Below are 25,771 nucleotides of genomic sequence, written 5' to 3' on the forward strand. Positions count from 1 at the left end.
TTTATTAATGCCTTCATTAAAAGGTCTCCCCTAATCAATCAGACACGGAATGTGCTCATAGGAAAATGGTTCTTCGGGCTTGCAGACAGGCCTTGTACAGGAGAAAGAAGCTGGCCTCTGGCTGTGCACACAGGTCGGCAGGTCTTCCTGAAACCTTCTTGCAGACACTGGTTGCCCTTAACCAGTCCCTCCCACCCTCCCCGCAAACCTTCTCTCCAACCGTAGAGGTGTTTTATGTTACAAATTAAAATTAAACCTTATGTGCCACTTTGGACTCACATTTTATTCCCCAAAAGAAATAAAATTTGCAGAAGCTTTCAGCCAACTCAATAATTAGCTCATTTGGGACAAGAACTATTACATCTGCCACTCCTTCACCATAATCATAATAGCAACATTAATTATTCATCACATTTATACATCATTTTTTTTATTTAAAATGTTTATTCACACCCATTATTTGCCCAACACCTACTATATGCCAGTCACTGGGCTTGGCACCAGGAAGTCCAACATAGATAAAATATGGTTTCATTTGAAACTGAGGTCTTTTATCCATCAGTCAAGATTTGCCATTTAAAACATTATACAGGAAGAGGTACTGTGGGAAGATCTAGGAGGGAAGAGCCAACTGCCTGCGGGAACTGGGAAAGGTTTTCCAGAGGAAATGTGATTGGGCTAGGTTCTGTGGGAGAGAAAAAAATCTTAGGCCTTTTTGCAATGTGGCTGGAACTGCAGGTAGAGAGGTGCAGTAGAAACATCCTGGACTGGAGGCAGGAGGCCTGGGTGCTGGATCATGCTCTATCGACAATTCAGCATTTGACCTTGGGTGAGTCATTTCCCCTTCCGAACGTCAGTTTCCTCATCTGTAAAGTTATTTCAGGTTTCTTTCTCGATATTGAAATCTTCTTTTGAGGTATAGGCAGAAGTCTACCAAATATGTGAAACTGATCAATGCAGAACTGTTCTTATGGAAGCGGGGGAAGGGACTGGGGCCGTAGAAGTTCCTCCCCCTCATTTTCCCAGAAGCATCTCTTATTCACCCTTGGGCTCTGAAGAGCACAGTTTGAAAATCAAATAGGCTCAGAAGTTCCCCACTCTGAGAGCCAGGGCTCCTAGGAAGTTCACTAAGCAATCTGATTTTTTTTAAATTATAATAGCTAATTAATATTTATTGAAAGCTGTATTGTTATTGTGCTAAGGGCTTTTTGCAACAATCCCATGAGGCAGGTACTGTTGTTATCAATTTTTTAGAGATGGAAAAAAGAAAAGAAAGAAACATGAAAGGGCAGTAACTCACCCAGAGTCACGCAACCTCTAAGCAGCACAGGCAAGATTCAAATCCAGACAGCACGGCTCCAAAGCCTGCGATAATAACCATTACGCCATCCGGCTTTTTAACAGCCCCACAAATGTGTTCTTTGACATTTTCATAAATAGTTCAAGCTGAAGTTTAAGCTCATTTAGTCTTAAGCACATAAAAGAAATAACTGATTGAGGAATTAAATATGTCATTCTGTAACCTAATTGTTGTCCCACGAAACAAAGTTATTATAGGGAAGGAATTTGTTTTCTTGAGTCTAGCTGGACAATATTTCTTCTGTTCTATTGAATCCCCTTTCGTAAGCCTTACTTTTTGTCTTTAGTGATGAGGAAACATGGCTGGTCCCCATCTTTATAATGTCCGTTTGGCCACCGTTAACTAATTTCTCAGCTCCCCAGTTCTAAGCAAAAGCAGCAGTAAAGTTCTAGGTACGCCCAAGATCCCACAGGGCTGGGGTGGGATGCTGGTTTCTAGGCGGTCAGAGAAGTCCTGGGACATGGACTCACATAAGTAATCCCACTGCAAAGTCCCATTGTCTGACCTCAACGGAGACCTCACCACTCCTGCCCAGCCTTTTGTTTCCTGTTCCTTTATGCCCAGTTGCTTCCCTCCAGCACCGGTGCAAGTTCTTACAATCTTGAGTCTCAAATTCTGCCCCATTTCTCTCAGTCTCCCCTGGAGTCTGCTTGTGTCTCAGCCTGTGAGAGTGAGCCTCCCCTCTGAGGCGCTTCATCTTCCTGTGCCTCCCCAGGAACGCTGCTCTGAGCTCTGCTCCATTCCTTCCTCCTCTTCTTTACCTTTTGATGAAGAAGTGCCCCATGTCTCTTTCCATATGGTCCCCGCCCCCCACCTTTCCAGCTTTCTCCATGCACATGGTTTCATCCACTCTTTCTGGCTTACTGCTCCTACAAATATTAAACTTCCTTCCCATCTGGTTCCTCAACCAGAAAATACTGTAGGTCTCACTCATTCCAAACAGATCTTCACCTTGACCCAGCTTGCTAGTCTCGGCATTATCATCCCATTATTTCCCTCTAACAAAGTCAGGTACTCATTCTTCCAGCACTTCCTTCTCCCCATTCTTCCTTTTAAACCCCAATTACATGACTTCAATTGTCCTCCTTGAAAACCACTCCTAAGGCCCTAGGCATCATCTCTAGGCATCAGCATGAAATACTGATATTCTGCTAACCCTTACCTTCTGCCCTGCTCTGCCACTAACCTGCTCTGTGATCCTGAACAAGTCTTTCCTCTTAGGGGGCCTCAATTTCACCACATATAAGTTTTCAAAGCTTCATTCAAACAAAAGTGTTTTCAAAATCCTAATATATACAGCAGATACAAAGCAGGGAGGTCAGGGATGTGTGTGTGTGTGTGTGTGTGTGTGTGTGTGTGTGTGTGTTTAGGAGCCAGTGAGAGCCCCCACTCAATTGAGGTGAGCAATTCAGCCCCTATTCCCCTCTGCTGATTGGGTTTTCAGCAGGTATATTTTAAAATGGGACTCTGACCCAGCTAAGTCAGCCAGGATTCCTGACATGCAGAAGCTATAAAATAATAAATGCTTATTGCTTTAAACCACCAAGTATTGAGGTAATTTGTTATGTGGCAATAAACCAGAAAAAAAAATGTAAGCCTGGGAGCTCCAAATGACCATGTTTTACTGTGTGGCCTGGGAACCAGACAAAGTCAGTCTGCAGTGAGAGGGAAGGTAAAGTCAGTGTGAAAAGACTCCTGTGGCCTCCAATGCCTTGGTTCTAATTCATTTCTGAGATCCAGTTTATTTTGTCTTTGAAAATTTTGTTCTTCATTGTAAAAATTGCCCTTTCTCTGCTATTTGTATTTATAACCAAATAAGAGAGCTCTAATAGACCCATCTGATTTCTGCCTCCAATGCCTCTGTTCCCCTTCACCCTCCATCCTGCACGTTGAGCTCAGGCACTGGCTATCCTGAGGAGACTTGGCTGACCAGATCTCCAGCTCCCCTCCAGATGGTCAGGCATAGTCCTCTTTATGCTTCCTTAGCCCACTGAGCATGTCTGAAACATTTATTAACATTCCAATACCATATGTGTTCCTGTGTGGTTTCCCAGTCTTATAATTAAAATAAGACAGAGTGAGACTGTCTCATTCCTCTCTGTGTCCCCAGCATCTTATGAATGAGTTTTTTAACTAATGAAATAGAGCAGTATTCAGGGCAAGATAGCTTTACTCCTATAAAGCAGATTTTCTGGAATGAGTTCTCAAGGTTAGTCAAAGATTGAGGGTGGAATTTGCGTAAACACACAAAAACCTAGTACAACACTGCCATATTTAAAATGGATAACCAACAAGGACCTGCGCTATAGCACTTGGAACTCTGCTCAATGTTATGTGGCAGCCTAAATAGGAGGGGAGTTTGGGGGAGAATGGATACATGTATAGGTAGAGGCTTCCCAAGTGGCCCTAGTGGTAAAGACTCCACCCGACCTTGCAGGAGACGCAAGAAACTTGGGTTTGATCCCTGGGTTGGGAAAGTGCCCTGGAGGAGGAAATGGCAACCTGCTCTGGTATTCTTACATGGAAAATTCCATGGACAGAGGAGCCTGGTGGGGTCCAGCCCACGGAGTAACAAAGAATCAAACACAACTGAGCACACACACACATATGTATGGTTGAGTCCCTCTGTTGTTCACCTGCAACTATTACAACATTGTTAATTGGCTACCCCAAAACAAAATAAAAAGCTTAAAAATAAGCTAGCACCTGTTGTAACGATATATTTTGAAAATCTGATATTGCGAAAATGTGTGTATATATGTAAATTTCAATGGAGAGGATGAATAAATTCTGAGATGTTTTCATGAAAATGTTATTTGCACTAGACTTTGGCTCATAAAAAATTTTTACAGGTAAAATCTTTTTTAGGGGATATGTAAGGTCCTCCAATAGAACCACTCGAGCAAAGGCATTGATACATAAAAGTGCCTGGAGGATTAGAGAAATAACAAGTGGTGTGTGGACTAAAGAGTTTCTAGTATATATAATAGAAAACAAAAACACAAAGTTAGACTGCAACTAGGTAGTAGAGGGTGTTGAATGCCTTTCTCTTTGTTTAGTCTGTGTTCTAGTGTTAACTGTAATTTTATGAAGTGCAGGAACCAAGGATGGTATCATGAGAGTTGGGTTTTAGGAAGAGAACTCTGTAGAATAGATTACGCCAGAGGGCTGGAGGAAGACTGAGGTAGGGAGAGTAACTCGATGACAGGTTGGCCTTGACAGCAATAATGGAGGCAAGAAGATTGAAGTGACTTGGGAAACAAATGTGCAGGGTGATTGGGAAGTGATTGAGAACTATATCCTGGTCTCCCGTTAAATTTGGAGCTTAGAGTCTAAGGTGATGATTTTATAGTTCCAACAGAGCTGCCTGGAGAATTACTCATGAGCTAGTGTGGAGAGCAGGCCAAAGAGGACGTTATTCTTGCTTCCAGAAATCTATGTAGTGCCACTTTGTAGGCTACAAATTGTGAAGGAGTGGGTGATGGAAGAATGAAGTGGGAGACACATGAGACAGAGTGATCAGATGATAAATTGGAAAGACGTTTTCCTCTGTTGTTTGTATTGGATAATTTCTATTGATCTGTCTTAAAGTTCAAAGAATTTTCCTCTGCCACCTCTACTCTGTTGTATGAACACATTCACTATATTTTCAAATTCAGTTTGGTTATTGTATTTTTTAGTTTAAAATTTTTCATTTGATCCATAGAAATATCTTCTATTTCTCTCCTGCTGCTCTCTCTCTTTCCATTTATTTCAAGAGTGAGCAACCTCACTTCTGAGAGCATGGTTAAAATATCTCCTTTAATATCTGATAATTCCAACCTTTGTGCCATTTCAGGTTTTCATCTGTTGAATATAAGCCATTGAAATTTTCCTGATCCTTCATATGTTGAATAATTTTAGATTGTGTCCTGAACACATTGAGTATTACATTGGAAGACTCTTGATCTTATATGTTCTATGGAAAATATAGGATGTGGCTCTTTTTTTTAAGCAGGCAATTGACTGGGTTAGGTTTAAACCATAAGTCCAAGTTATCTTTCTGAGGTCTGTAGTTCAAGTGGCAATTCAGTTTGCAAAGCCTTTGTCTCTGCCCTGCTACACGCCCCTCAGTGACCAGTATCGGACCTGGGCTGTACTCTCCTATACAGACTAGTTCTGAAAACCTGTGGTTTACTGTTTAAGTTCAGGTGCATGCAACTCTTAGGAGTTGATACACAACTTAATGGGATATTTTCCCCTAGCTTCTCCTGCTGTACATCTCCTGGGGACTTTCTAGCTCTGAGGATCCCCCTTCTTTGTCTTCTGGCTAGAAAGTTGAGGCTCTTAATTGCCTACCCTGCCGTGTACTTTTTGCTGTGTACTCCCAGGTCAAGTGGTAAGAGGAATGAGAGGAGGGAAGAAAAGCAATGAGATTTCCTTCCATACTCTTGGCGCAGAATTTTAAACGTTTGCTTTATGGGCACTGCCATCATTTCTGCTCTTTGGAAGAGTTATTACCATTGCTGCCACCATGGGTTTGCCTTAGGGCTGGAGGAGGAGAGTGGAAAACAACAAAACGAACAACAACACCACCAAAGGGAATTTACTTGTTCTCTCTGGCTTGCAGGGGCTCCTGGGACCAAACAGAGAGGGTTTCACTGAAAGCTATTTCTGTTTGCACCTGGTATGCTCTTCTGGGTTTGGAGCTATAAAGGCACCATCAGCTTGATAGTACTTCTAGTTTCCCAAAGTGCCAGCTAGCATTTACTTTTCAGAGTCCTCAGACAGATGCTGCATGCATATCGTCTAGCATTGTTAGTTACTTCCAGTGGGAGAGACAGAGATGTTTGCTTACTTCATCTTATGCAAAGCTAGAATTTATTTCTTTAAAAAGTTATTTCTATTTATACATCACTGCTGTTTATGAATACCCTGCTGCCAAATTCTGAATTTATGTGGGTGAGTATTTATGTTTATCCCTAGCCCCCCAGCACCAACTTTGGCACATAATATATGTTTTTAAAAGTTCAAATCAAACTTCTTTCCAACTTTCCTACCATTGTCCTTAATGGGTATATGTTTTCAGTTACTTTTAATATCACATCTTTAAGAAATCATTTGGCCTATCATACTTCTCTGGCTATAGCCAACCATTACCGGAACATCCAAACACACTACACAGGAGGATAGTTTAAACAGAGAATGCAACCCCTCCGTGCAGTGTCCTTTAGACTCCTAGGAAGGCAAAAGTGCTATCAATTTACCAGTATTACTGGTTTGCTCAGAGTAGGAGCTTTCTCTTATGGATAATCAAATATGGCTTTCAGTGCTAAGTGGTCTCCATGCTTATATAGATGGAAATTTTTAAAAGCATCTCTGCATGCCCAAACATCAAAATAAGTAAGTGTGAGTCATGTGTTAACTCATCCATTAGTGGAAGTTAGAAAGAAGCCAAACTAATAAAATCAAAATAATATGATCATTAAAAGAAGCAGTGAAAAGTAGCATCTTAAGTGAGAGTTTTACAAGGAGGAGGCTGGTGTAAAGACACCCACTTCTGGAGATTTTTCCTTTGCTATAAAGAACATTAAGGAGAACTTAATGGAAGAAGGATGCTAACATTAGTTTCTCTGTTTTCCTTTTCCTTAACACCCTGTCCTCCAAACAAAGAAAATAAATAAAAGATACCCAATTAACGGCCAACCTGTAGGCTGTTTGCATGAGTTCAGAAATATGTTGTAAAATAAAAATTAAGACCTTTGTAGCTGTTTACAAGTCTAGCAGGCAATCTTCAGGAAACTAATTATTTAAATGTTTAGGTAGCAGGATGTGGAGTTTTTAGAGATTCCCCCACCCCTCTTTTGCTTCTGGGTATGATTTGTGTTATGGCAATGAGAGGACTTTTTATTTATTTTTTTTAATTTTGTTACCACTCTGCCTTCTCAGCAAGACACAGAATGAACCTAATGGAAGGACCTAAGGATGCCTCATTAGCAGGAGTATTAAAAGGCCTTGCAGAATTGTTCCAACAGCTCATGGAGATCAGACTGGTGGGGGGGCAATTATTTCTCCCTGAAAACAAAACAAAACATAAAGCCATAGGATTTTTTCTCAGCATTTTTAAGTCCGAAGAGTCCTTTGAGATAGATCTAGGCTAGTTTTCTGCTAAGTTTTTAGACCCTTACAAGACCATGAAGGCTGTAATAGGGTTCCCAGGCTATTGTCCTTTTTGATTATTATTTACTTAATTAATTCTTTCCATTTCAAAACCATAGAAGATAATTATATCAATAAGCCCATGTAAAATATATGAAACAGGCTCACCATAATCTCAGACTACTTTCTGTATTTTAAATAGCCCCAAAGAAGCTGGGCTATTACCTGAAATGAAAAGGCAAAAGCCTCTGAGATATCAGATTTCTTTGCTTATGACTGGAGTTACATCAAATTAACAGTTACAGTATCTAGGCAGATGCTTGTCTTAAATTTTAACTGGCAGTTTTCGTCTCAGTTGTAACTGGCCATTGATGAAAACAAAATCTGATTTTTACTTAATTAGTAGTTTGGTAGCAAAGTGTGAACCCATTGAGGTATTTTTGACAGTAAAAAGATCCAAACTTTACTATTGTTTGCTGCCTGGGCGTATCTAATTCATTTACTTCCAGCCTATTTATGTAGATCCTGACTCACACCTAGCAGGTAACTTACCAGCCTCTGCTTTAGAAGGTGGCCCAGTCTGGGGATATAGCTGACAGAAGTAATGGGTTATTGATCTTCATACTGCCTTTGAGTAATGATCATATTTGCCTGCATTCTCATTTTCCTGGCAACTATGAAAAAATAAATTTCTGGATTTAATAGGCTCCAGTAGTTATTATCAAGGTGATATTTATGCTTCTGGAGACTGTTAATTCTCAAAAAATGAAATCAAGAATCACTGACCATGAAGCTAGTCATAGTCTTGACAGTCTCTTAGTTGAATTCCTCCATTTCTGGCCTCCCAACTCAACCCCAGCTGAGTTCAGAAATGGAATATCACAGATTTTGGAATCCTGCATCTTCTTGCTGGCTGCATCTGGTTCCCCCTATGCAAAAAGAATACTAACATCTTTCTTAAAGGGTGGGATCATTTTTAAATGAGAAAAGGCATCTGAGTTTGGTAAATACCTTTTTTCCCCTTGGGGGTAAGAATCCCCTACTATGCCTACAGCTTTCCTGTATATTTTAGACCTGTATGATTAGAAATCAGCAAAGGAGAAAATGCTGTATCTGCCTCTCTCCAGAGCAAGACATTTTTACCCAGGTGAAAGCAGAATTAGATAGAACTCTTCCATGAAATATTCATAGGTATGTTGCTCAGTCGCCCAGTCACATCCAACTCTTCGTGATCCCATGGACTGCAGCACACCAGGCCTCCCTGTCCCTCACAGTCTCCTGGAGTTTGCCCAAGATGCCATCCAACCATCTCATCCTCTGTTGCCCTCTTTTCCTTCTGCCTTCAATCTTTCCCAGCATCAGAGTCTTTTCTAATGAGTCAGCTGTTTGCATCAAGTTACCAAACTATTGGAGCTTCAGCTTCAGCATCAGTCCTTCCAGTGAATATCCAGGACTGATTTCCTTGAGGATTGACTGGTTGGATTTCCGTGCTGTTGAAGGGACTCTTGAGAGTCTTCTCCAACACCATAATTTGAAAACATCAATTCTTTGGTGCTCTACCTTCTTTATGGTCCAGCTCTCACAACCGTATGTTACTACTGGAAAGACCATAGCCTTCACTGCATGGAGCTTTGTTGACAAAGTAGATGTCTTTGCTTTTTAACACACTGTCTAGGTTTGTCATAGCTTTCCTGCCAAGAAGCAATCATCTTCTAATTTCAAGGCTGTCATCACCATCTGCAGTGATTTTAGAGCCCAAGAAGAGGAAATCTGTCACTGCTTCCACCTTTTCCCTTTCTATTCACAGGTATACTACACAATAAAAAATTTTGTGAACAGAACTTTTGGGAAATTCTGAGATAAGCCAAGTGGCATGGCTCCCTTATTTCAGGAATTCTCAAGGTGTTTTTTTTTTTGTTTTTTTTTTTTAATCATCAATAGGGTGATATATGAAGTAGTTTCCAAGTATATTTGACTTCAGGATTTTTTTAATCTAGAATATCTTGTTATACCAGAAATATGAAGAAAAAGCTTTAGAAAGAAGGATCATAAAAATCCACGTAGTTTGACCTTTGATTGTTCATCTTGTGCAAGCCTTCCCCAAACAAGGTGGGCCTTGACTTTATCTGCACCAAGGAGAATCCCACACAGCACCACATGGGTCCTGCAGGCTGTGTCAATTTATGTAGCAATTTTCCCACACAAACCATCTGGCCTCTGCTTGAGTGCCTGCAGTAATGAGGTTCACTGCCTTCCAAGGTAACCTCTTCCATTTTTCACATCTTCGATGGCTAGGAACGCCTTTCTTAATCTTGAGTGCCCATCTGTTTTCTTGTGACTTTTGCCTGTTGGTCATAGTTCTGCTTTCTGAGACCATTTAAAATATATCTAAGATACTCAGTGTATTGTGAATTTCTAAAATGTTATACTATTTTCCCCTTTGCTTTTCTATTGCCTCAACATCCTTGCAAATAGACTGTGAATACCCTGCCCAGTTGACCAGGTGCACCAATGTGCCACAAGTTCCACTTCCTGCCCTCCGTTGACTGTGACCTAGTGACTTTCAAAGGCATCAGTGAAGTCCCCTTCTTCTTGTGTATTCCACCTCAATCCCCAGTAAAGGTGCTTGCCCACAGGTCCTCACTTTTCCTTGGCCCCACACCTGCTTGGTCGAGTCAGCTCCTTTGGCATTCTGTCCATGTGGCCCCTCATGGTGTGTGGTGACTCTGTCTCTCAAGGATCTGTGAGTACAAAAAGTTTTGCTTCCTTGTGTCCCCTTTTATGGCCACACCTGATTGACCACCCCCTCAAAGGACACAGAACTCACAGCCAGGTTAAGTTTATAATTTGTTGTACAAAATAGAGTCAATCTTACTGCCCCATACAGAGATAGGCACCTTGCTTTACTTCAGCCCCACTTTCCCTGGGTCCTGCTGTTGTTCAGTCACTCAGTTGTGTCTGACTCTTTGCGACCCCGTGGACTGTAGCACACCAGGATTCCCTGCTTCACCATCTCCCAGAGTTTGCTTAAACTCAGTTGAGCTGGAGATGCCGTGGATCCTGAGTTGCTAATAATACTTAGGATGCTTGAGCCGTTCCTCCAAGGAACAGACTCAATTGCCTGTTTTCCTGACTTAAAGAACTGCTTGTGCAAGGCATAGTTCCTAGTGCTGAAAATAAACAAAGTCATCAGACACAGTCCTGCCCTCAGAAATGCTAACAGTCCAAGAGGTAGAGAGGCCCACAAATGAATGAATGAATGCTCAGTCACTCAGTCATGTCTGACTCTTTGCGGCCCCATGGACTGTAGCCCTCTAGGCTCCTCTGACCATGGAATTTTCCAGGCAAGAATACTGGAGTGGGGTGCCATTTCCTACTCCAGGGGATCTTACTGACTCAGCTCTCCTATACTGTAGGCGGGTTCTCCACCACTCGCATGACTTGATAATGCAATGAGATATAATACAGTCATAGCTGAGGTGCTAGGGGAGACAAAGGAGGAGCCACTATTTCTGCTTGGGAATATCAGAGAAGATTTCATAAAGGGGATGATATTTGATTTGCTCTTTGAAAGACAAAAAAAGGGTCTTCCAGATTGGGAACTAGGGGATGGGCACTTCAGAAAAAAGATAACATCCTGTAAAGGTATATGAGCTGTATTTGGGAAACCAAGAATTTTGGTATGTGTGAAATGCAGGCTGCCTTGAAGCATAATGATAAAAGAGGCATGATGAGAGATAAGGCAGAATTTTTGACCATCTTGCCTTCTAAGAGAAATGAGAGAGAAAAAATAGTTATTGGAAGGAAAGATCAAGTAAAAATGGGAGGGATTAACTGTGGAAATAAGGGGTGAAATTTTTGAGGAGAGTAGGAAAAAAAAATGGATGGACAGCTATGAAGAGTGAAAGATGCTGATCTGAAAAGCCTACTTACTGTGTGATTCTAACCATATGACATTCTGGAAAAGATAAAACTGTGGAGACAGTAAGAAAATCAGTGGTTGCTAGGGGCTGGGGAGAGGAGATGAATAGGCAGAATAAGGGGAATTTTTAGGGCAGGAAACTATTCTGCATGATAGTATAATGAAGGATACATGTTACTATACATTTATGCAAACCTGTAAGATGTACAGCACCCAAGAGCAAACTCCTAAGGCAAACTCTGGACTTCAAGTGATTACAATGCGTCAATTGTAACAAGTATCCCTCTGGAAGGGCTATTGATAATGGGGGAAGCAATGCACATGTAGGGGCAGGGGGAAAATGGGAAATCTCTGTACTTTCCTCTCAGTTTTGCTGAGAAGCTACAACTGCTTTTAAAAAATAAAGTCTTAATAAACACTTTTAAGAAGCTTTATATGGAGACCTAAACAAAGAGTGAAAGAGATGACTAAATGTTATGCTCACTAGCAGTGAGGAGATAGCACTAATTTGTGTGAAAGCCAAAGAGTAGATTGTTGTGACTTTCTCTGTGGTATCAGTTCAGATTCAGGGATGGATGTAGCAGGTAGGAAGCACGTTGAGGTAAGACAAACAACAAGAGACCAAGATCAAAGTAAGATAATGAAGATAAAAATATTTAATCTGCAAAGCATTATGTGCTCCTAAAGAATATCAACAACCACTACTGCTCCAACTATTATAAGTACAACTAGTACTAGTTGTAGTTTATAAAGGAAGGCATGAGAAGAAAATTCTAGGGTGATGGTATAACATTACTAAATGGTTGACCAAGGGATTCAGCCTAAATGGAAGTGACTGCAGAACTGGATCAGGTAGATCCAGAGGAGTGGACAACTGTATGTTCCAATGAGAATGAAGGCATCATAAAGGCATCATAAGACACAGCTTTATTGAGAGTAAGTAAGGCTGGTTTCTGCAACACCCCTAATCCCAGTGTCTTAACACCATAAAGGTTTACTTCTTGAGCAGGAGAAATCTGGTGCCAATGTTCAGTGCGATGGATTTCCTCCAGGTGGCGACTCAGAGACCCAGAACCCTTCGATCCAGCAGCTTCTTGGAATCTTCAGCTTGTAGCTGAGCAATTGCTAAGAGAAAAAAAAAAATGCAAATCATGAATTAAATGTTAGGGGTCAGTGGGAAGTGGTTTACATCATTTTTGTACCCATTGCATTGACCATAGGTTGCTTCAAGCCACATCTGGGCATACTGTAACTGGAAGGTATGGTCCTTCTATGTGCTCAGAGAGAAATAAAATGTTTTCCTGCAAACATCTCATTGCCTCTGCAACACATAGTCTCTGCCCTCACAGTCTAACATAAATGAAGAGACAGACAGCCACTGTTCTTTCAATGAGACAGTCACATAGTATGAACTCGGTTTTGTGCAGTCACACAGGAAGGAGTGATTAATTCTGGCTGAGTGAGTCCAGTGAAGCATTACTGAAAGAGTGAATTTTTTAAAACTATTTTAGTGAAGTAAAGCACTGTGACTCAGTTATACATACGTGTGTTCTTTCTTTTTCATATTCTTTTCATTTGTGGTTTGTCACATGATATTGAATCTAGTTCCCTGTGCTATACAGTAGGACCTTGCTATTTACCCATCCTATATATTATAGTTTGCCTCTGCTAATCCAAAACATCCATTCCTTCCTTTCATTCCCTGTCCCACCTTGGCAACCACAGATCTTTTCTCTATATCTGTGAACCTGTTTTTGTTTCATAGATATGTGGATTTGCAACGATGTGAATAGACCTAAAGTTTGTCATACTAAGGGAAGTAAGTCAGAATCAGAAAGACAAATACCACATGATATCACTTATCTGTGAAATCTAAAATATGATACAAATCAGCACATCTCCAAAAAAGTAACTTTTATTCTCATCCCTGAAAAATGCTTGGAAGACCACCTAGCAGAAAAGACAGAGAAAAAATTCCTTTTGGAAAGAGGCATAACGGCCAAAACTCAGAACTTCGGAAGGAAGTGGCATGTTTAGATACATGGGGTTTATGGGGAGGTGGCCTGAAGGATTAAGCTTTTAAGAGAGGAAATTTGAGCTTAAAGAATGTGGGACTAATTTTAGGGTGAAGTGTGAGCCGACGAAAAATTTTAAATCAGGTGATTGACATGATCAGACAAAATTTTAGAAGAAATGTAGACATTTGTGTGGAGGGTGTTGCAGTAGTCTTGGAGAAAAATGATGAAAGCTCAGTAGCAGGAGCAGCAGGCAGGAAGTGATCAATCAGTCAGTCAGCTTTTTGCTGGCTGAATGGACAGAGTTGTCTTTCTACCTCCGTCTCCAAGTCACTGATGCAAGGCTATTGACCTGAGCTGAGAGAACTCCATCATCTCCATTTTCTAAAACCCACAGCCCCATTCTCATATCTTTTCTAACCTGGTCTCTTCTACCTAACAATTTTATTTTTTAAAACTTGCCCAGTTCCTGATTAGTTGAAGATTACCTTTTTTGGTCAGAAAAATTATACAGGTTGAAAACAATGGTGGAATTTCAAGCATTGAAGAAGCCCAAAAAATTGTTCATTTTTAACAGAGTATTCTTTTATGTTTTCATGAACCGTTGTTGTTCAGTTGCTAAGTTGGATCTGACTCTTTGTGACCCTGTGAACTGTAGCACACCGGGCTCATCTGTCTGTGGGATTTTCCAGGCAAGGATACTGGAGTGGGTTGCCATTTCCTTCTCTGTTTTCATGAATAAGGCCACCTATATGAGATGTCTCCTTAATTTCTACATATGCTGTTAATCACATACCAGATGGACCAATTAATTCAATTAAGCTGATGAAATGCATCAGCTTAGAAAAATCAAAGCTGTAATAATTCCCTCTTTTGAACACTACCATTTGTGTCCAGCTTTGCCTTATAAACAGCAATGACTTATTTTATGGACTGTATTATTCTTGGTTCTCAATTAAGAACCTGGTTTTCAATTGTCTTTTTTTGAACTGTGTCAGTCTAGACAATAATGTTATATCCTTCCCTCCCCAAAATGTCTCTCATAGGAGTTTGAGCAGTTTACATTGTCAGTAATGAAGCTGCCAAATTACTGGCGTCGGAAGAAAGAGATCAAATAGCAAGATCAACGAGACTTAACTGGGTGACAATATGGTGGTTTTCATCAGTTGTCAATTAAACTGCCAGACTTAATTGGTACCGTGTTTGAATATGTGATAAGTAATGACACAAATATGTACACTCAAATATTTGAAGCTGAGAGTTTTCTTTTGTGGATTTGGTTTTTTTCTTTCCATTCCTCAGCCTCTTACCCTGTTCTGTCCCCTGCAGACAAACATTGCTATGTGTTGTCTAAGAAGAATGTCAAATAAAATTACTAGTTAGACTTTTCTGTAGGAAGGGTTTTCAGGCTCCAGTCTCCATGCTAGCTTGGAGTCCTTGTATGGGTGACTTGGACTGACTGAGTTACTGAGCCACTTGCTCTGCATCAAATGTCCATGAGGAATTATCACAGCCCTTCAGAACCTTGAGGTTGTTAGCCTCGTTTCTTTTATCTATTACACCAAGTACAGGGAGAAAATCAGGTTCTGCAGAGTCTATTCAACAAATACTTGCTGAATATTTGTTATGAACATTTGAGGTAAGGTGAGATAGATGGTATGGCACAGAAAACATGGTGACAAATGACATGAGGGCATCTAGGCAAAAACTCCCTGCCTCTGCAAAGGAGTTCATAGTCCAGTTGGGAGATACATAAACTCCTGAAAGAGAATCTAGGGTGTGTGGAAGGAAGAAGCAGAGGGGACAGAGTTAGGAGACATTTGAGAAGGAGGACAGAGGAGCCTGGTGCGCTATAGTCCATGGGGTTGCAAAGAGTCAGGCATGCCCTAGTGACTGAACAACAACAAGCCCTTCTCTAGTTTCTAGAACCAACCCTGTTCCTTTTTGAGTTATTTTAAAGATGAACTGGGTCAGCAACCCAGGCTTGTCCTGCCCTGCTTGAGTGGACTGCTTTGGGAATTTGACTCTTTCCTTGCTCCTGGAACCAAGATATTTTATAGATTTCTTTTTAGGGAAATTTCTCTTCCAATGTTCTGTTCTCTTTTGTCAGAGAGAGGCTTATTGGAAAAGACCCTGATGCTGGGAAAGATTGAAGGCGGGAGGAGAAGGGGACGACAGAGGATGAGGTAGTTGGATGGCATCACCGACCCGATAGACATGAGTTTAAGCAAACTCTGGGAGATGGTGAAGGACAGGGAAGCCTGGCGTGCTGCCGTCCATGGGGTCACAAGGAGTTGGGCACAACTGAGTGACAGAACTGAACTGACTGAAGGAAATTGAGGCAACACTTGAGTGAACCTTCAAGTTCACTGTAACTGGAGAGCAGGCTATAACCCCACCAGGTGAAGAAGAACAAGTGAGAATAAACATTGAGCAATGGGAAAGAGAAGAACATGCTTGAGCACCAGGGAGCAGATTAGTTTGGAAAGACTAGCATTTTATAAACTTTATTGATGAAAGCAACATAGTGATGAAAAGTGACAATTTCACTTTACAGAGAACAGTGGAAGAGAGAATTCAGAGGAGAGAGTCTTATTCTTAAGGATAGTTGTCAACTTAAAGTAAAACTATGTTTAGGGGATGTGTTTTGTATAGTTTATTATAGTTCTCCATTTTTCTACCTGTTTATATGCACTCTCAAGTATCCTGTTCTAGCATATCTGAGAAATTTCCTGGGCTCCATTACTCTTACATGAATCTAAAGAATCATAGTGTTTCCTACACAGAGGTATGGTAAATAAGATGGATATTCTTTTGCCAAGAGCCAAGGTAATTCTGAAGTGACAGTCTTTCAGGGATTGAAAAGGATCATACAAATTCTTGACTCTGAGAAATCTGACTCATTCCCACAAATGAGGAAGACATGCAAAAAAAGAGACTCATTCCACAAATGTTGATTTAGCAACCATAAATGTTCTGTCCTAGAGATTCAGAGATGAGTTATGCATGTGAGGGGCTTACAGCAGGGTCAAGAACTCAGGAATCATTATAAAGTAACCCAGGAAACCTAGGGAAACATTCTGTGGTCAAGGCACATCAGAAGGAATAATCATTCCTTCAGCTGGAGGCAGTGGTACAGCCAGGAAGATTTCCCAGAGGAAGTGACACCTGGATTGTGGAGAAGACACTCTGGCATGACCTGGAGTATATGATGTAATGGTGATGCTCAGGGGGTTCAGAGGAGCGTTCTGTGCAAAGCCTGACTTTGCCTGGGGACCCTTCTTGGAAAGGCTCTGGAGATGTCACCAAGAGGTGATATCTCTGAATTAGCTTGCTTTTGGCATTGTAAAGATTGATTGCTTTATTAAAACTATTTGGTCAGCTTACCTTTTAAAATCTTTCATTATGGAGAATTTAAAATATACTAAAGAAGACAGAAGAGTACAATAAACCTGCATGTACCCATCATCCAGCTTCAGCAACTATTAAGTCCATATGACTTCTCCATAAGCTCTGGGATATATTGTAGACTTAGCCACTTAACTGGAGATCAGGTTAGTTAATCAACCTGAATCTGAGTGTTCTTGCCTTTTTAGTTCTGCAGATACACAGAAACATCTGAGAGGCTATCCTTACTGTCAACTTATTTAGCCCTATCTCATAGGTCACTTCTCTTATCTACATACAGTCCTCTTTTAGTTCTATTGTTGCTGCTGTTTAGTCGCTAAGCTGTGTCCAACTCTTTTGTGACCCCATGGACTGTAGCCCACCAGGTTCCTCTTTCCGTGGGATTTCCCAGGCAAGAAGACTGGAGTAGGTTACCATTTCCTTCTCCATTTAGAGAAATATTTCTATACTTTATAGAAATAGATTTTCAGCTATTGCTGCCTGCTTTCAGATTTAAAGTCTGGGTATCACAGTTTTTTCCACCTACCCCATCCTATACCAGCTTCTCTTCCTGGGTCCCTTGCTAAGGAAATGGCACCTATGTTCATCTGGACACTCAAGTCAGCTTGATGCTTCCAGGTTCACTCAGTCACTAGATATTTTCAAACTTCTTTCAAGTCTATCATCTTCTATCCTTCTTTATTGCCAGCTAACCTATTGGCAATGGACTATGGACTCAATGGACATGAGTTTGAGAAAATCTGGGAGATAGTAAAGGACAAAGAAGCCTGGCATGCTGCAGTTCATAGGGTCACAAAGAGTCGGAAACGACAGTGATTGAACAACAACAAACCTAGTCTAAGCTCCTACCATTCCTTACTTGGACCTGAGCAGTATTTCCTTGTCCTCCTATGTTCACTCAATCCATTGTCCAGACTGAAACCAGAATGACCATCAAAAGCTCAAATCCGATAATGCCACTACCCTGGTTAATGTCTCTTTGTTTCCTTTATATTGAAGTCTAAGTCTCTTAAACTTCCTATCATCTTTAATAACCCAGCCTTTTTATATTGCTATGGCATCATCTCTCGTTACCTGCTACCTTCAACTTTTATTTTGCATTAGACAACAAGCAATCCTTGAATGTTCTGTGTTTTCTTTTGCTTTCAGGACTTTGTGGAAATTGTTCTGTCTTCCTCAAAAACTATCCCCCCTTCATCCACATCATGTGTCATCACCTCCTTAGTGAAGCCCTCCCTGACATCTCAATCCTGGATTAGCTACTCCTTCCCTGTTCTCAAGCTTTTAGTAGTGTTGATCACACTGTATTATAAACTGCCTGTTTGCCTCTGCTCCTCAAATGAGACAACGAGAAACTTGAGGACAGGGATGGCCTACAGCCCAGCACAATGCCTGCTATGTTATTGGGTACCCAATGAGATTTATTGAATAAATGGTAGATATTAATATTAATTACTGATTTAATGTCATTATTAATCCTTTTAACAATTCTACATTTTCCACAGTGGCTGACACATATTAGTCACTCAGCACATTTTATTACATTAAGCAGCCATTTATCATTTATTATGTATTTGACATATTGCAGTGCCCTTTTGTAAATATGATTTAATTTAATTCTATCAACCTTCTCACCTTGAACTATGTTTTATTATCCTCAACTAAAAGACTAAAAAGAAAACTAAGGCTCAGAAACCTTAAATAACTCTCTCAGGGCCAAATTAATAATGGAATGGGGTTCAAGATGAGCTTTTCTTTCCAAGTGAAGAAAATAGTTTGAGAATAGGGGAAGAATAATATGCAGCTTCCATACTCTCTGCTCAGCCTTCTCTGTATCAGATTTATTTAAAGAAAAATAACTTAATGTCTTTGCGACGTGTTTTCCCAGTGAAAAGTAAGAGAAAAGGAAATGCTGCTAACACTATGGAAAGAGAAGAACACTTATTTCCAGTGTGTATCTGTGAAGTCTGTCAAAATGGAATGTAACTCAGAGAAGAAGCAAATTACAATTCTTGTATGATTCAATCGTTATCTGCACATATTTGAAGGGGCCTGAGGGTAGGCAAAGCAAATAGATAAAACATCACAGAATCTTTAATCAGCATATCTGGTGGGAAAGAAGGTGAAATGGATGATGATAGTGATTTTGTTTCCTGACTGGAATGTAGAATGTTTTATGTTTTCACAGCCAAGTTAGAGAGATTAGGATGTGTAGATGGATTAAGTGGCTGTCTATCTGATGTTAAAAAGGGGAAGTGAACACTTTTCTGAATAAATATTTCTCACCTAAAACATCGTCTGAAATTCCACTGTGAGCAAACCCAGTCAAATATTCCTTTGGGCAGAGAGTTTATATGAGAAATCCTAACATAACATCCGCATGAGCCTATGCAATGGAGGGAAAGGCATTCTGGTTTTTGAGGTCTGCTTTCTTCCTCTGCTGATTAGTCATCCTGTGAACTGGCCAAGTGACTCTTGCAACACAACCAACAGGGTTGTTTTCTCATCTGTAAAATAGGAGGAGGAGCACACAACCACTACATACCATCAGCTTTACCGTTGCTGTTGGTCTAGGGGTGATTAGTGATCCTATCTCTGCAGTAGGCTAGCCTGTCTCTAATCCTCCTTGATCCCTATGTTCTGTCCAGCTATCATCAGTGACGTGTGGACCCCTGGATTGTCAGGAGTTAGCAGTAGATTTGTGGAAACTATATGAATCAGGGAAAGTGAAAGTGTTAGTTGCTCAGTTGTCCATAGGAAAGTGAAAGTATTAGTTGCTCCTCTGTCCATGGGATTCTCCAGGCAAGTATACTGGAGTGGATTGCCATGCCCTCCTCCAGGGGATCTTCCCGACCCAGGAGTCGAACCTGGGTCTCCTCCCTAGGTCTCCTGCATTGCAGGCAGATTTCTTTCTTTCTTTCTTTCTTTCTTTTTTACCATCAGAGCCACCAGGAAAAGCCCATGAATCAGAGAAATACCAAATATTCTTATTTATTTCTCTCCACCTTTTTTTTTTTTTTTTGACATTTGACATGGATTTCTAGAGTATAGTTTCCAGCTAGAAAGCATTCTTGCTTTTTGCTGAGCCACAGATGCATCTTCTTTAAAATGAAAATGCATAATATGTACTTAGTCTCCACTGAGGACTTCTTTTGCCTCATCTTAAATTGTAGGCGAGGTTTCAATGGGTAGTGCATTTGTGACAGTTTAACAAGATGCCTGGCACAATGTAGGCAGGGCAGGAAGTTAGTTTCCCATTTCTACTTCTGCTTTTCCAGCTGCAGATCAAGTAAAATCAACTTACGTATTCTTATACAAAACTTGGCCTATACAAACATGTAGCATCTGACTTTTAATGGTTCCTTACCCTTAGAGAAATAAACCAATTATTTCTTGAGTCATTGAGAAATTATTTATTTCTCTTGAGTCAACCATCTCTCAATAAACATGATTTCTTTTGCAGAGTCTTATTTCTCTTATATGCTTGAAAGTGAGGCAGCATCTAATTAGAGTTAGGTTGCCTTAATGAGAAGTTTCTTGAACCTGGAGACACCCACTTGGCCAAGGCTCCTATTGGTGCTTCCTGCCACCAAGAAATCTTAAATGGCTAGGGTTAGAGGGTCTGACAAGGATGTCAGCTGCTGTATCTGATTTCATGTGACAGCTAATTATAACAATCCTTTAGAAAAAAATAAAGAAGTTGTTGTCATAGTAATGGCTGACTCCCCAAGCAGGATGCATACCCCCAGTTGGAGCATGTGACAAATATCAATTTGTTGTGTGCAATGTAGGAATAATTGAGCCAGTACTTCAGGGAGAAAAAATTTGATATGGACAGTTTCCTGTGCTTGTGCCTTATTGCCTCCCCTCTGTGCAACCATGATTTTCTTCTGATCTCTATTTCCTCTTCCAAGAATGTCACTCTTCAGGGATTTGTACCCTTATTAAGTGCATTCTGTGAAACTGATGTTGCGGGGCGCGCATTCATCAGCAGCATCAATGGTGGGGGGGGCTGTAGCGATGGTTCAGCCAAGTAATTGCAGCCAAAGAATCTGCCTGCAGTGCAAGTAGCCTTCATCAACCAAGGCAGGAAAAGCTGCAAAAAGCAGAAACCTCACAATAAAGCAACTACCAGCTGGACAGACCCATGTTTGAATCCTCCTTCCTCCAAGTTATAGCTTTATGACCTTGGGCAAGTTATTTTATCTCTCCAAGCATTATTCTCCTCATTTAAAAAATGAGAATAATAAAACTACCTATGGCATGCAGTCAGTCAGTATGAGAATTAAACGAGATGGTTTGTAATGTACTTGGCTCAGGAGTGGCATGGAGTAACCGCTCAGTGAATCGTTGTCATCTTATTTTGATAGGACTCAGAGTGGTAATAATGTGATGTCCTCGATAATTACACAAAGTAAGAATGCAAATTGGAATGAGAACTTGCCCTAAGAATTCAATCCCTTTAAGCCTGAGGAAATATTGTGATCTGAATCTTTCTACTCTAACCTCTGATCTTACCAATTGAAGGTATCATCCGCAGGGAACATTTGGTAAAGATGGTGGGTTGAAAAAAATGTACATTGTTTTACTCCATTCACAAAACTCTATTGAAACAACAGTGAAGAGAGGTATCTTAAAAGGTAAAAATCCACAGGAGTAGAGAAAGTGAAAAGAGATAAAGTTGCAAGCAACATTTTAAGAAGTGAAATGCAAATGAATGGTTATAAATTAACAGCAGGGGGAAAAAAGCTGAATCTTAAACCAGCACTGGTAAAAAGTTGACAAAGAACCTATTTACATGCAGAATCCTTCAAAAACTTGTGAATTCACACCAAGTCCCTTAGGACTTGGAAAGGAATAAAAGTCTGCTTAAAAGTCTGTTTATAACACAGATCTCTAGATTCCTTCCCTTCACACGTTGCAGCCAGGTATACACCCTACCCCACTCTGATAGAAGATTTGAAATGTGTTCTCTGGATGGGATAAAACAATACACCCTGGGCTAGAGGATTCTAGGTGCAGTTGACAGTACGGCACCATTATGAAAACAGGGACAAGAAAACTTTTGTGTCCTAAATATTCAGGTCTCCAGCCAGCTCTGCCAACACAGCTCTAAGAAGGCCAGCTACCAGACTGTGTCCTCCAATATAATACTGGAGAATGGAGGATTCTTCCCCAGAAAGAGGAAAGATTTATACATTTGATATAAAATGGCCCAAACTCACCATTAGAGTCCTCACTCAGCAAATCCAGTCCCCTTTAAGTCCAGAGCTTCTAATAAACTTTTCTTGCTTCTTGTACCAGTAGGAAATGAGAGGAGAGGAGAGGTAAAGTTGCAATAATATTTAAAAGATCAAGAGTTAGAATCATTTCAGATTTCTTTCAGCAGTCATACAAGAAGCTAGAAGATGTTGTAGGGGAACGTTCAAAATTCTGAATAAAATTGTTGCAGGAAGGGGGGACCCTTTCCAGGGCCTGAAACTGGGCTTTTGTCTAACACTCAGAAATGAATTGTCCGAGGAGATACATGTGCTGACAAAGTAAGAGATTTTATAGGGAAAGGGCACCCAGGTGGACAGCAGTAGTGAAGGGAACCCAGGAGAACAGCTATGCTACGTGGCTTGGGTTTTATGGTGATGGGATTAGTTTCTGTGTGGTCTTTAGCCAATCATTCTGACTCAGAGTCCTTCCTGGTGATGCATGCCTTGTTCAGCCAAGACGGATGCCAGAGAGAAGGATTCTGTGAGGTGGTCAGACATGTGGTGTCTCCTTTTGAACTTTCCTGAACTCTTCCGCTTGGCGGTGGCTTATTAGTTCCGTGTTCCTCACCAGGACCTCCTGTTGTAAAACAACTCATGCAAACGGTTACTATGGTGCCTGGCCAGGGTGGGCGGTTTCAGTCAGTGTGCTTCCCCTAATAAAATGATTCATAAGTTAGACATAATACCCAACCATATTATCAATCAGATTTGAGAACAAGATAAAGACATCTTCAGAAATGTAAGTTCTCAAAATTTTACCTTCACTATATTCTTTTTCAGAGAGCTCTGCTCTACCAAAGGACGTACTTTCTTTAAACAAGGGGGAAAACAAAAGCAAGAATTCCTCAATATATATATAATTGATTGAATAACTGTTGTTTCTGAATATTTTGAGATGAGAGCTGAATAGCTGACAGAGATTTGGATGAATTTGTGTTATCTACGTAGAAAGATAAGTAAATTAAACAACAGTAGTAAGACAATCATTAGCTCTGAAGAAAAATATAATTATATAGAAAGGAAAAGTGATCAGTGAATACCACGGGATTCAGCTGGGAAGGGTGTTTACATAATTGTAAAAAAAAAAAAAAAAAAAAAAACAGAGAACATTGACCTAGCCCAGGTTAAGATGTAACTGTCATGAGAATATTTGGGTAGCCTGGAAGGATGTGTATATGAGATAATGGAGGAGGGAGAAAAAAAATCAAGAAGTAGCAATATCTGGAATAAATACCAAAGTAAATTAAAACCTAGCTGAAATAATAGAAAGCAATTGTCTCTGGGGAGGGGACTTTTCAAGAGAGGGGACTTACTCCTTTCTGAAACAAATCTATGGAATCATCGACTTTAAATGTAAATATGTAACCGATTAAAGCAAGTATGCAAACTAAAAAGCAGGAGTAAAACCTTCTCAGTTGGGACATGAGCTCTCTGCCTGTGGACCGCTCTGATTCTAATGGGTTTCCAGGCAAGCCCCAAACACTGCATATTTCCCATACCCATCACGGGAAGGGTATGAAAGAAGATGCATTTGGGAGTGTAGTTTATCTACCTACCACATTACGGTTGTTTTTGTTCAATTGCTAAGTCATGTCTGACTCTTTTGTGACTCCGTGGACGGTAGCCCACCAGGCTTCTCTGTTCATAGGATTTCCCAGGCAAGAATACTACAGTGGGTTGCTATTTCCTTCTCCAGGAGATTTTCTCAACCCAGGGATCAAACCTGTGTCTCCTGCATTGCAAGCAGATTCTTTACCACTGAGCCACCTGGGAAGCCCACCATATTATAGTGACTAATGTTTAAAAACAATAGCAGATTTTATAAATGAAAATCCCACACAATTTTTCCTAAGTATTTCCCCCTTGCTACTTACTCTGGAATTCCTAGGTGGCTACATTTCCAGTGAGTGACTAGGAACACAAAGACCGCTAGGAGAGAGAGGGAATAGTCAGAAGAAGCATCCAGACACCAACAGGATGGCAGTTAGCAAGGTGGTAACAGATCAGTCCTAGGTGTACATTGGAAGGACTGATGCTGAAGCTGAAACTCCAATACTTTGGCCACCCCATGCGAAGAGCTGACTCATTGGAAAAGACCCTGATGCTGGGAGGGACTGGGGGCAGGAGGAGAAGGGGACGTCAGAGGATGAGATGGCTGGATGGCATCACCGACTCGATGGGCATGAGTTTGGGTAAACTCCGGGAGTTGGTGATGGACAGGGAGGCCTGGCGTGCTGCGATTCATGGGGTCGCAAAGAGTTGGACATGATTGAGCGACTGAACTGAACTGAACAGCCAAAGGCCAGCAGAATGTAAATAACAGCAATAATAATACTATTCATATGAGTATGGGACATCTAATTTATTAAAGATTTCCTTTAAAAGAATGCCTGCCATAATTGAGGAGAACATCATCATGCTTGTTTAGTAAGATATTAAAGTATAGATGTTATGGATCAACAGCCCCATCTGGGCTCCCAGCCAAAAGCCGGGATGAACTGTAAGGCATGTACACCAGCCACCTTGGATGTCCAGCCCATTTGAGCCAGGTAATGCCAAGTCCAACTTTTATCTCACTGTCACCCCATCAGAGTTCCCCAAGGGAGAATCACTCAGGTGGGCTTAGTTGGTCCAAAAAAACAACGAAAAATAATAATCGATTTTTGTTTTAAGTCACTAAGATTTTGGGTGGTTTGCCATGCATCAATAAACTTTACAGGGATGGATAATCTACTCCAGCTCCCCCATTTTCCTGATAAGAAATCTGGAACGAGGGTGGTCAAGGCTTCAGAGCAGAGCAGTGGTTGAGTCAGGAGCAGACTCAGGCCTCCAGACCTTCAGGCTAACCTTCAGGTTCATCACCAAAGCCACTTAATCTATATGAAATCCTGCCAATGTTTTCTTCTCCCCTTCCTACTTCTCTTCTTCCTCCTCTCCTTCTTGTAACTTTTTATTCTGATATTTCAAACTTACAGAAAATTTCAAGTATAGAACCAGAGATCCCCATATACTCTTCACCCAGATGCACCAATGGTTTGCATTTTACCTCATTTGTCAGTGTTCTTTCAAAGAGAACATTTCCCCACAGGGACGCTGCCCACAAAATGAATTCCCGCAGAGTGGTTAGTCACTACCCAGATCATCCCAGTGGGAATGTGAGCAGGAACGGGCATTTGGGAATAAAAGGGGTGTAGGAGGAAATGCTCTGGAGAAAAGGGAGCTGTTACTCAAGGAGAAAGGGCATAGAAAGGGGAGAGCTGAATCACTCAGATAAGATTCTCTACTGAGACAGGATCTGGAAGCAGGTCCCTGAACTGGTCTGTTGTACTGAACACAAGTTGAGCTTGAAGTCCGGAGGCAAAGGTTTGAACCTCGTAATTAGCTGTAATGACCTAGAATGAGGTTCTTTCTCATCTCTGAAATTTGGTTTTAGCTTGCTTTATAAACCAGATTGAGGCTTTCCTGGTGACTCAGTGGTAAAGAGTATGCCTTCAAGGCAGGAGACACAGGAGATGTGGGTCAGAAAGATCCCCTGGAGGAGGGAATGGCAACCCACTCCAGTGTTCTTGCCTGGAGAACCCCATGGACAGAGGAGCCTGGCAGGCTACAGTCCATAGTGTCACAAAGAGTCGGACACAACTAAAGTGACTTAGTATGCACGCATAAA

This window comes from Cervus canadensis, chromosome 7 (assembly GCF_019320065.1).
Source record: "Cervus canadensis isolate Bull #8, Minnesota chromosome 7, ASM1932006v1, whole genome shotgun sequence".
Classification (NCBI taxonomy): domain Eukaryota; kingdom Metazoa; phylum Chordata; class Mammalia; order Artiodactyla; family Cervidae; genus Cervus; species Cervus canadensis.